General features: G+C 40.3%; 1 protein-coding gene and 1 pseudogene across 4 annotated transcripts in view; one reads left to right on the forward strand and one right to left on the reverse strand.

Moving 5' to 3' along the window:
* ARHGEF9 (Cdc42 guanine nucleotide exchange factor 9) overlaps nucleotides 1-12,594 on the reverse strand; it is a 407,314-nt gene that overhangs the window by 373,290 nt on the left and 21,430 nt on the right. The gene's annotated exons all lie outside the window — the stretch shown is intronic.
* On the forward strand, nucleotides 3,792-4,175 carry LOC149119622 (large ribosomal subunit protein eL42-like; annotated as a pseudogene).

Consider the following 12,594-nt stretch of genomic DNA (forward strand, 5'->3'; position numbering starts at 1 on the left):
GTCCCGGTTGCCCCTCTTCCAGGCCAGCCCTCTGCTGTGGCCCAGGGAGTGCAGTGGAGGATGGCCCAGGTGCTTGGGCCCTGCACCCCATGGGAGACCAGGAAAAGCACCTGGTTCCTGGCTCCTGCCATCGGATCAGCGCGGTGCGCCGGCCGCAGCGCGCCAGCCGCGGCGGCCATTGGAGGGTGAACCAACGGCAAAGGAAGACCTTTCTCTCTGTCTCTCTCTCTCACTGTCCACTCTGCCTGTCAAAAAAATAAAAAAAAAATAAAAAAAAATAAAAAATAAAAAAAAAAAAAGAGATGGGCCAAGGACCTCAATAGACATTTTTCAAAAGAGGAAATCCAAATGGCCAACAGGCACATGAAAACATGTTCAGGATCACTAACCATCAGGGAAATTCAAATCAAAACCACAATGAGGTTTCACCTCACCCCGGTGAGAATGGCTCACATTCAGAAATCTACCAACAACAGATGCTGGCGAGGATGTGGGGGAAAAGGGACACTAACCCACTGTTGGTGGGAATGCAAACTGGTCAAGCCACTATGGAAGTCAGTTTGGAGATTCCTCAGAAATCTGAAGATAACCCTACCGTTCGACCCAGCCATCCCACTCCTTGGAATTTACCCAAAGGAAATTAAATTGGCAAATAAAAGAGCTGTCTGCACCTCAATGTTTATTGCAACTGAATACACAATAGCTAAGGCATGGAACCAACCTAAATACCCATCAACTGTAGACTGGATAAAGAAATTATGGGATATGTACTCTATATAATACCATACAGCAGGAAAAAAAAAACGCTGAAATCCGGTCATTTGCAACAAAATGGAGGAATCTGGAACACATCATGCTGAGTGAAATAAGCCAATCCCAAAGGGACAAATATCATATGTTCTCCCTGATCGGTGACAACTGACTGAACACCAAAAAGGAAATCTCCTGAAGTGAATTGTACACAATGAGAAACAGTGACTTGATCAGCTCTTGTCCTGACTGTCGATGAACAACTTAATACTTTATCCCTTTTAGTATTTTTTTGTTCTACTTAATACTATTGGTTTAACTCTGTAATTAACATACAATTATTCTTAGGTGTTTAAAGTTAACTGAAAAGTGATCCCTGTTAAATATAAGAGAGGGAATAAGAGAGGGAGGAGATGTACAGTTTGGCACATGCTCAATCAGACTTGCCCCAAATGGTAGAGTCAGAAACGTGCCAGGGGATTCCAATACAATCCCATCAAGGTGGCATGTACCAATGCCATCTCACTAGTCAAAGTGATCAGTTTCACTTCATAATTGATCACACTGCTAGGTCTAAGAGTCAAAGGGATCACACAAACAAGACTAGTGTTTGCTAATACTAGCTGATAGAATCAAAAAAGGGAGAGAACAATCCAACATGGGCATCAGGATACACAGCAGACTCATCGAATGGCAGATGTCCTAAACAGCACTCTGGCCTCAGAATCAGCCCTTAAGGCATTCGGATATGGCTGAAGAGCCCATGAGAGTATTTCAGGCATGGAAAGCCAAGACACTCTGAAAAAAAAAAAAAAAAAAAAAGAGGACCTAAATGAAAAATCTCTGTGAGTGAGATCCCAGTGGAAAGAATGGGCCATCAAAGAAGGATGTACCTTTCTCTGAAGGGAGGAGAGAACTTCCACTTTGACTATGACCTTGTCTAAATAAGATCAGAGTTGGTGAACTCAAAAGGCTTCCATAGCCGTGGCAACTCATGACAAGAGACTCGGGTGATCACTGACGCCATAAACAAGATTGTCAATTGTTAAATCAACAACAGGAGTCATTGTGCACTTACTCCCCCAAGTAGGATCTCTGTCCTTAATGTGTTGTCCAATGTGAAGTAATGCTATAACTAGTACTGAAACAGTATTTTACACTTTGTGTTTCTGTGTATGTGCAAACTGTTGAAATCTTTCCTTAGCATATACTAAATTGATCTTCTGTATATAAAGAGAATTGAAAATGAATCTTGATGTGAATGGAATGGGAGAGGGTGAGGGAGACGGGATGGTCTGTGGGTCGGAGGGAGGTTATTGGGGAGAAAAAGCCAGTGTAATCCAAAAGCTATACTTTGGAAATATATATTCATTAAATAAATGTCAAAAACAAGAAACATAAAAAAGAAACTAATGGAACTCTAGTTTCCAACAACACCAGAAATAGAAACCTTAGGGATGAGCTGGCATTGTGGTATAGCGGAATGCATTGCTGGCACCCCATATTGGCACTGTTTCGAGTCCTTGCTGCCCCACTTCTGATCCAGTCCCTGCTAATGCACCTGGGAAAGCAGCAGAAGATGGACCAAGTGTTTGGGTCCCTGCCACCTACAAGGGAGACCCAGAAGAATTTCCTAACGCTTGGCTTTTGCCTGACCCAGCCCTGACTCTTGTGGCCATTTGGAGAGTGAATCAGCAGATGGAAGATCTCTCTCTCTCTCTGTCTGTCTGTCTCTCTGTCTGTCTGTCTCTCTCTCTCTCTCTCTCTCTCTGCCTTTTAATTAAATCTTTAAGAAACCTTGTGAAAGAGGAAAAATCCAGTTTTCAGAATTACCACACTGTAATAATCAAATACCCAATTTCTGACAACAAGAACAAAATCTCAAGGCATGCTAAAAGCAAACAAAAATTAAAACATGGTTCATTCAGCAGAACCAAATAAACTGACAGGAACCATTCCTGAGGGACCCCAGATATCAAACTTAATAAACAAAGACATTAAAACAACTGTCTTGGGGGCGGAGCTGTGGCGTAGTAGGCTAAGCATCCTCCTGCGGTGTTGGCATCCCATATGGGTGCTGGATCGAGTCCTAGCTGCTACACTTCTGATCCAGTTCCCTGCTGATGGCCTGGGAAAGCAGTAAAAGACAACCCAAATGCTCGGGCTCCTGCACTCACAAGGGAGACCAGGAGGAAACTCCTAGCTCCTGGCTTCAGATCAGCTCAGCTCCAGCTGTTGAGGCCATTTGGGGAGTAAACCAGTGGATGGAAGACCTCTCTCTCTGTCTTTCCCTCTGTAACTCAAGTAAATAAATAAATATTTAAAATTAATTAATTAACTAAAACAAAAACAAAAATCTGTCTTAAATATGTTCAAAGAGCTAAGGGAAACATGTACAAAGAACCAAAATAAACTAGGAAAATTATATATGAACAAAACCCAAAAGAAATTAAAATATAAAAAGAAACTAAACAGAATTTCTGGCACTAACTGTCCGACTGAAATGAAAAATTCACCAGAGGGACACAATAGCAGATTTTTAGTAGGAAGAAGGAAAAATCAGCATGACAACATGATAACAGATGTTATCAAGTCTGAGGAACAGAAAGAAAATTGAATCAAGAAAAGTGAACAAAGCCTAAGGGACTTACAGTACTCCATCAAGCAGATCAACATATGCATATGAAACATATGAAAGTTACAGAAGGTAGAGGGAGAAGGAAAGGGACAGGAAGCACATTTGAAGAAATAATGGCTGAAGTCTTCAGTAACTTAAAGACATGAATCTCCAAATTCAGGACACTCAACAAAACTCTAAGTAGAATAAACCCAAAGAGATGTACAGTGAGAAACATAAAAAGAAATTGTGGTAAATCGAGACAGAAGCAACTCATCACAAAGAATCTTCAATGAGATTATCAGCCAATTGCATGGCAGAAACCTTGAAGATTAGAAGGCAATGGAATGATGCAAAGTGCTTGAAGGAAAACAGAAGTGCCAGTCAAAAAGTCCACATCTAGTAAAAGTGTCCTGCAAAGGCTATGGAGAGATATTTTTGCTTCTGGCTCATGCTCTTTCTTTTCCATACAAATAGTTCTCCAGCACAGAAGGTAAAAATTTCTAAAACCCACTGGACCTTCTGTTAAAAAGGTGGCAAGCACCAACCCCACAAACAACAGTACAAGAAGGGCAAGGATTCTCTGTATGCCCTAACAAAGCAGCATTATGATAGGAAGCAGAGTGGCTTTGGTGGGCAGACTAAGCTTATTTTCTGGAAAGTAGCTAAAACTGCAAAGAAGATTGCATTAAGGCTTGAGAATGTGGCACTCACTTGCAGATCTAAGAGAATGCTGGCTTTTAAGAGATGTAAACATTTTGAACTGGCAGAAGATAAGCAAAGAAAGGGCCAAGTGATCCAGTTTTAAGCTTTATCTTCTGTTTTATTTTGATGACAAGAAAATCTTAAGCTTACTGTTCAAAAATGAGGGAGAAGTTAAGATATTCTCAGCTATACAAAAGAATTCAGATATACAAAAGGATGCAACTGCATTTGCCTTGCAAGAAAGGCAGTCCTTCACGATGCAATTAAAGAACACTAGACAGTGACTCAAAGTCATGGGAAAAGATAAAGATATTCATTAAACGTATAGATGAGCAATTATAAAAGCTAACACTTTTGTAATTTTCATTGGTAGCTCCACTTTGTATTTTATTCATGATTTAAAAGACAAATGTATAAAAAATTTAATCTATATTATTGGACATATATTTTGTAATGTAATTTGTAATATCAATAATATAGCTGGTCAGAATTGATCAGGAACAGCAAAATCAAGTTGATATAAATTCAAATTGCATTGTTATTACTCTAGCATGTTAAATGTAATACCTGTAATTTGGTAACCACAGACTATTTATAGAATATGCACAAAATGAAATGAGAAAGGAATCAAACCAGTTCACCATAAAAAAAAACTGTATAAAAAAAGGCATTAGTGGAGAAAATAAGGGTCAAAAATGGTGTAAGACATAAAAAACAACTATCAAAATAGCAGAAGTTAAGTCCTTGCTCAATGTAATTACTTTAAATATAAAGGAATTAAACACTTCATTTGAAAGGCAGAGGTTAACAAAATAGACTTTGAAAAAATTATAGAGGCAGGTGTTTGTTCTAGCAGTTAAGACAGTTGTTAAGATGCCCACACATATCATACGGCTGGCACAGCTGGTTGACTCATCACCTGCAGTGTCAGAATCCCAAATAAGCATCGTTTTCAAGTCCTGGCCACTGTGATTCCAACCTAGGTCCCTGCTAATGCACCTGGGAAAGCAGCAGAAGATGTGCCCTGCCACTCAAGTGGGAGACCTGAATGGAGTTCCAGGCTCCTGGCTTCAGCATGGCCCAGCCCGACAATTGTGTTCATTTGGGGAGTGAACCAGTACAGGGAAGATGTCTCTCTCCTTCTCCCTCTCCCCTCTCCCTCTCTGAAACTCTGCTTTTAAAATAAATACAATAAATCTTTTTTATATTTTCTTTTTTTTTTATTTGACAGGCAGAGTTATAAACAGTGAGAGAGAGAGAGACAGAGAGAAAGGTCTTGCCTCCTTTGGTTCACTCTCCAAATGGCCGCCATGGCCGGCGCACCATGCCAATCCGAAGCCAGGAGCCAGGTGCCTCTTCCTGGTCTCCCATGCGGATGCAGGGACCCATGTACCTGGGCCATCCTCTATTGCCCTCCTGGACCACAGCAGAAAGCTGGACTGGAAGAGGAGCAACTGGGACTAGAACCGGTGCCCACATGGGATGCCAGTGCCACAGGTAGAGGATTAACCAAGTGAGCTAAGGCACCGGCCCCTAAATACAATAAATCTTTAAAAATTTTAATAAAAATGATGTCTGGTTTTTTTAACTTTTATTTAGTAAATATAAATTTCCAAAGTACAGTTTATGGATTACAGTGGCTTTCCCCCACCATAACTTCCCTCCTGCCTGCAACCCTCCCATCTCCCGCTCCCTCTCCCCTTCCAGTCACATCAAGAATCATTTTCAATTCTCTTTATATACATAAGATAAATTTAGTATGTATTAAGTAAAGATTTCATCAGTTTGCACATACACAGAAACACAAAGTGTAAAATACTGTTTCAGTACTAGTTATAGCATTATTTCACATTGGACAACACATTAAGGACAGATCCCACATGAGAAGTAAGTACATAGTGACTCCTATTGTTGACTTAACAATTTGACACTCTTGTTTATGGCGTCAGTAATCTTCCTAGGCTCTAGTCATGAGTTGCCAAGGCTATGGAAGCCTTTTGAGTACGCTAACTTCGATCTTATTCCGACAGGGTCATAGTCAAAATGGAAGTTCACTCCTCCCTTCAGAGAAAGTTACCTCCTTCTTTGATGGCCCCGTTTTTTCCACTGGGATCTCACTCACAGAGATCTTTCATTTAGGTCTTCTTTTTTTTTTCCCCAGAGTGTCTTGGCTTTCCATGCCTGAAATACTCTCATGGGCTCTTCAGCCATATCCGAATGCCTTAAGGGCTGATTCTGAGGCCAGAGTGCTGTTTAGGACATCTGCCATTCGATGAGTCTGCTGTGTATCCTGATGCCCATGTTGGATCGTTCTCTCCCTTTTTTGATTCTATCAGCTAGTATTAGCAAACACTAGTCTTGTTTGTGTGATCCCTTTGACTCTTAGACCTAGCAGTGTGATCAATTATGAAGTGAAACTGATCACTTTGACTAGTGAGACGGCATTGGTACATGCCACCTTGATGGGATTGTATTGGAATCCCCTGGCATGTTTCTAACTCCACCATTTGGGGCAAGTCCGATTGAGCATGTGCCGAACTGTACATCTCCTCCCTCTCTTATTCCCTCTCTTATCTTTAACAGGGATCACTTTTCAGTTAAAATTTAAACACCTAAGAATAATTGTGTGTTAATTACAGAGTTCAACCAATAGTACTAGAACAAAAAAAAAATACTAAAAGGGATAAAGTATTACATTGTACATCAACAGAGCTGATCAAGTCACTGTTTTTCATAGTGTCCATTTCACTTCAACAGGTTTCCCCTTTAGTGCTCAGTTAGTTGTCGCCAATCAGGGAGAACATATGCTATTTGTCCATTTGGGACTGGCTTAATTCACTTGGCATAATGTTTTCCATATTCCTCCATCTTGTTGCAAATGACCGGATATCATTGTTTTTGACTGTTGTATGGTATTATATAGAGTACATATCCCATAATTTCTTTATCCAGTCTACGGTTGATGGGCATTTAGGTTGTTTCCATGCTTTAGCTATTGTGTATTCAGCTGCAATAAACACTGAGGTGCAGACAGCTCTTTTATTTGCCAATTTAATTTCCTTTGGGTAAATTCCAAGGAGTGGGATGGCTGGGTCGAACGGTAGGGTTATCTTCAGATTTCTGAGGAATCTCCAAACTGACTTCCATAGTGGCTTGACCAGTTTGCATTCCCACCAACAGTGGGTTAGTGTCCCTTTTCCCCCACATCCTCGCCAGCATCTGTTGTTGGTAGATTTCTGAATGTGAGCCATTCTACCTGGGGTGAGGTGTCCCACCTTTGAGTGCCCTGGTACTACAGCTACCTCCAGTTCTGACTCCCGCTTTCTGCTAAGGCAGGCCCCAAAAGGCAGCTCAAATAACTGAGTTCCTACCATCTATGTGGGAGAAATGGATTGAGCTCTGGACACTGGTTACAGCCGATCTGGCATTTGAGAAGTGAACCAGCAGACAGGATCTCTCTGTGTGTCTCAAATGAGTAAGCAAAATATGATACAATTATACATTATCTTTGGTTTGTGATGGGATTATATGCCAGTAAATCCATCATGAATTGGAAATATTCCAAGTTAAGAATGCATTAAATATCCTTTCCACATGTTAACATAGTACACTTTATTTTTTTATTTTTATTTATTTTTATTGTTTTTATTTGACAGGCAGAGGGGACAGTGAGAGAGACAGAGGCAGAGAGAAAGGTCTTCCTTTTTCCATTGGTTCACCCCCCAAATGGCTACTATAGCTGGTGCATTGTGGCCGGTGCTCTGTACCGATCCGAAGCCAGGAGCCAGGTGCTTCTCCTGGTCTCCCATGCGGGTGCAGGGCCCAAGGACTTGGGCCATCCTCCACTGTACTCCCAGGCCATAGCAGAGAGCTGGCCTGGAAGAGGGACAACTGGGACAGAATCCGGCGCCCCAACCGGGAACATAGTACACTTTAGAGTATCAGTTGCTTACCCTTATGATCTCATGGCTCCCTAAGAGCTGCAGCTCACTTTATCACTGTCACTGTCTAGAGCCATGAGTACCATACTGCACATTGCTAGCCCAGGAAAAGATCAAAATTCAAAGTAGAGTTTCTACTGAATGTAAACTGCTTTCACACCATCATAACGTCAAAAAATTTAAAGTTAAATAATCATAAGTCAGGGACCATCTGTATATGCTATCAAAAAGATATTCACTTTACATCTAAGGACACAAATTGAAAATACAGAAAAAGATATTTATCTTAGAAGAGTTATTTATTTATTTATTTGAAAGGCTAAGTTGCATAAAGAGGAGGAGGAGGAGGAAGGGGAGACACACACACACACACACAGGGGGGGGAGCAAGAGAGAGAGAGGGAGAAATATCTTCTATTTGCTGGTTCACTCCCCAAATGGCTACAATGGCTGGGGCTGGGCCAGGCGAAAGCCAGGAGCCAGGCGAAAGCCAGGAGCCAGGAGCTTCTTACAGGTCTTCCATGTAGGAGCAGGGGCCCAGGTACTTGGGCTATCTTCTGGTGCTTTCCTAGGAGCATTAACAGGGAGCTGGATGGGAACTGCAGCAAGCTGGTTTTGAATAGGCACCCATATGAGATGCTGGCTTCACAGCCACAGGCTTAACTTGTTAACATCACGACATCATCCTTGAGATATTCATTAAACAGTAACAAAAGAGAACATGGGTAGTCATACTAATATCAGACATAACAGACTTTATTACAGACTGAATTGCTTTTTTCCCCAAAATTCATATTTTGAAGTCTTCGATATGACTATACTTGGAGATAGGACTACTAGGAGGAAAAAATGGTTAACTAATAAGGTTGTAAGAGTGCAGTCCATTTTAGTATTTTTTTTTTGTTCTAGTACCATTGGTTGAACTCTGTAATTAACACACAATTATTCTTAGGTGTTTAAATTTTAACTGAAAAGTGATCCCTGTTAGGAATTTGGAAAACATTATGCTGAGTGAAATAAGCCAATCCCAAAGGGACAAATACCACTTGTTCTCCTTGATAGGTGACAACTAACTGAGCACCAAAAAGGAAACCTGTTAAAGTGAAATGAACACTATGAGAAACGGTGACTTGATCAGCCCTCACCCTGACTGTTGATGAGCAACTGGATATGTTATCCCTCTTAGTATTTTTTGTTTGTTCTACTTAATACTTTTGGTTGAATACTGTAATCAATACACAATTCTTCTTAAGTGCTGAAACTTAACTGAAAAGTGATCACTGTTAAATATAAGAGTGGGAATAAGAGAAGGAAGAGATGTGCAATTCGGGACATGCTCAAGCTCACTTTCCTCAAACGGTAGAGTTAGAAACATACCAGGGGATTCCAATTCAATCCCATCAAGGTGGCATGTACCAATGCCATCTCACTAGTCCCGGTGATCAATTTCTGTTCACAATTGATCATAATGATAGGACTAAGTACCAAAGGGATCACATAAACAAGAATAGTGTCTGCAAATACTAGCTGATAGAATAAAAAAGGGAGAGAATGATCCAACATGGGAAGTGAGAGACACAGCAGACCCATAGAATGGCAAATGTCCTAAACAGCACTCTGGCCTCAGAATCAGCCCTTAAGGCATGCGGATCCGGCTGAAAAGCCCATGAGAGTATTTCAGGCATGGAAAGCCAAGACACTCTGGGGAAAAAAAAAAAAAACCTAAATGAAAGATCTCCGCGAGTGAGATCCCAGTGGAAAGAACAGGTCTTCAAAGAAGGAGGTACCTTTCTCTGAAGGGAGGAGAGAACTTCCACTTTGACCATAGCCTTGTCTAAATATGATCAGAGTCAGTGAACTCAGGGGGCTTCCATAGCCTTGGCAACTCATGACAAGAGCCTAGGGTGATTACTGATGCCATAAACAAGAGTGTCAATTTGTTGAGTCAACAACAGGAGTCACTGTGCACTTACTCCTCATGTAGGATCTCTGTCCTTAGTGTGCTGTACATTGAGATTTAATGCTATAACTAGTACTCAAACAGTATTTTTCACTTTATGTTTCTGTGTGGGAGCAAACTGTTGAAATCTTTACTTAATGTATGCTAAATTGATATTCTATATATAAAGAGAAACGAAAATGAATCTTGATGTGAATGGAAGGGGAGAGGGAGTGGATAAGGGGAGGGTTGCGGGTGGGAGGGACGTTATGGGGGGGAAGCCATTGTAGTCCATAAGCTGTACTTTGGAAATTTATATTCATTAAATAAAAGTTTAAAAAAAAAGAGTGCAGTCTTAATCCTACAGAACCACTACCCTTATAAGAAGAGGAAGAGACACCATTAAAAAACCTCTCTCTTTCCATACACACAGGTGATATAGTGAGAAGACAAGGCAAGAAGGCAGATGTAAATATACAGGAAGAAGGTAGATGCCTACAACCCAGGAAGAGAGAACTTACAGTTAACTAACTCAAATGGAACCTTGTTTTTATACTTCTAGCCTCCAATACTATGAGAAAACAAAATTTTATTTCAGCCACATAACCTGTGGTATTTGATTATGACAACCCAAAGCAATAGACACTTAAGGTAAAAACTGCTAAAGACAAAAAGAGCATTACATATTAATAAAAGGGTCAATTGCCCAATAAGATACAAAAGTTATGGTCGGATATACTCAAACATTACAACTCCAAGATATATGAAGAAATCTTTATCAGAATTTAAGGGAGAAATAGTCCAATAATAATAGTTGGATCGAACCCCCCTTTCAGTAATGTAGAAAACAACCAGATAGAAGGTAATGAAACAGATGACTTGGACAATACTATAAATCAATTGCAATGTAATAGACATAGAGAACACTCCATCAAACAACAGATTACGTATTTATTTTCTTAAGTACACACTGGAAATTCTCCAAAATAGTGTTAGGCCACAAAACAAGTCCTTAAGAAGTTGAAAAAAGTGGAAAGCATAAAAAGTACCTTTTATCATTATAGTAGAATGAAACTAGAAAACGACAGCAGAGACCGGCGCTGTGGCATAGCAGGTAAAGCTGCTGCCTGCAATGCCGGCATCCCATATGGGTGCCGGTTCGAGTACCAGCTCCACTTCCAATCCAGCTCTCTGCTATGGCCTGGAAAAGCAGTAGAAGACGGCCCAAGTCCTTGGGCCCCTGTACTTGCATAGGTGACCCAGAAGAAGCTCCTGGCTTCAGATCGGTGCAGCTCTAGCCATTGTGGCTAATTGGGGAGTGAACCAGCCAATGGAAGACCTCTCTCTCTCTACCTCTCCTTCTTTCTCTGTGTAACTCTCATTTTCAAATAAATAAATAAATCTTTAAAAAAAGGAAAGAAAAAAATAACAGAAGAAAAAATAGAAAATTTTGAAAATGTGTGAAAATTAAATAACATATTCTTTTTTTTTTTTTAAGATGCATTAATTTACTTGAAAGAGTTACACAGAGAAAAGGAGAGGCAAGAGAGAGAGAGAGAGGTCTTCCACCCGCTGGCTCACTACCCAACTGGATGCAATGGCCAGAGCTGCGCCGATCCGAAGCCAGGAGCTTCTTCCAGGTCTCCCACGTGGGTGCAGGGGCCCAGGCACTTGGGCCATCCTCCACTGTATTCCTAGGCGATAGCAGAAAGCTGGATTAGAAGTGGAGCAGCCGGGACTTGAACCGGTGCCCATATGGGATGTGGAGAAATTAGAACTCTTGTGGACTGTTGATGGAAATACAAAATTATGCAGCCACTATGGAAAACAGTTTTACATTTCCTTAAAAAATTCAATGTAACTATATACATTCACTATAAACATTACATATTAACATAGGATACAGCAATTCCACTTCTAAATATATACCCACAAGTATTGAAAAGGAGGGACTGAAATAGATACTCATACACCAATGTTTATAACACTATTATTCATAATAGCCAAAAGATGGAAACAACTCAAATGCCTTTCAACAGATGAAAGTCTACTCAAAATGTAGTACATACATATGATGGAATATGATTAAACTTTAATAAGGAATGAACTTCTTACACATGTACAATGTAGATAAGTCTTAACAACGTTAAGTGAAATAAGGCAGATAAAAAAGAATAAATACTGTTATGATTTCATTTACATGAAGTACCTAAAATGGAAAAATCCTAGAGACTAACAGTAGAGCAGAGGTTACCAGGGGCTATGAGGAAGGGGAAATGAGGAGTTATTTTATAGACAAGGAATTTCTGTTTGGAATGATGAAACAGTTCAAAACGGATGGTGGTGACAGTTTCACAAAATTCTGAATGTACTTCATGTCACTGAATTATGTACTTAGGATGGTTAAACTGATAAATTTTATGTTGTATATATTGCATAATAAAAATCTATGTTAACAATATATTGAATTGAACTGACTTGTAAAAAAGGGATAGGGTTAGCAAGGAAAGGGATCTTGGAGGGTGGGCCTTTATGTATTACTTAACTAACAGTTCACAGATACTTCCTCACAGAAGTTAAAAACTATCAGTGATTGAGAAAGACAGGGGCAAAAAGTCAGTCTGGCATGGCCGTGAAAAATGG

This window comes from Oryctolagus cuniculus, chromosome X (assembly GCF_051225735.1).
Source record: "Oryctolagus cuniculus isolate XC-2025 breed Fujian yellow rabbit chromosome X, ASM5122573v1, whole genome shotgun sequence".
Lineage (NCBI taxonomy): Eukaryota > Metazoa > Chordata > Mammalia > Lagomorpha > Leporidae > Oryctolagus > Oryctolagus cuniculus.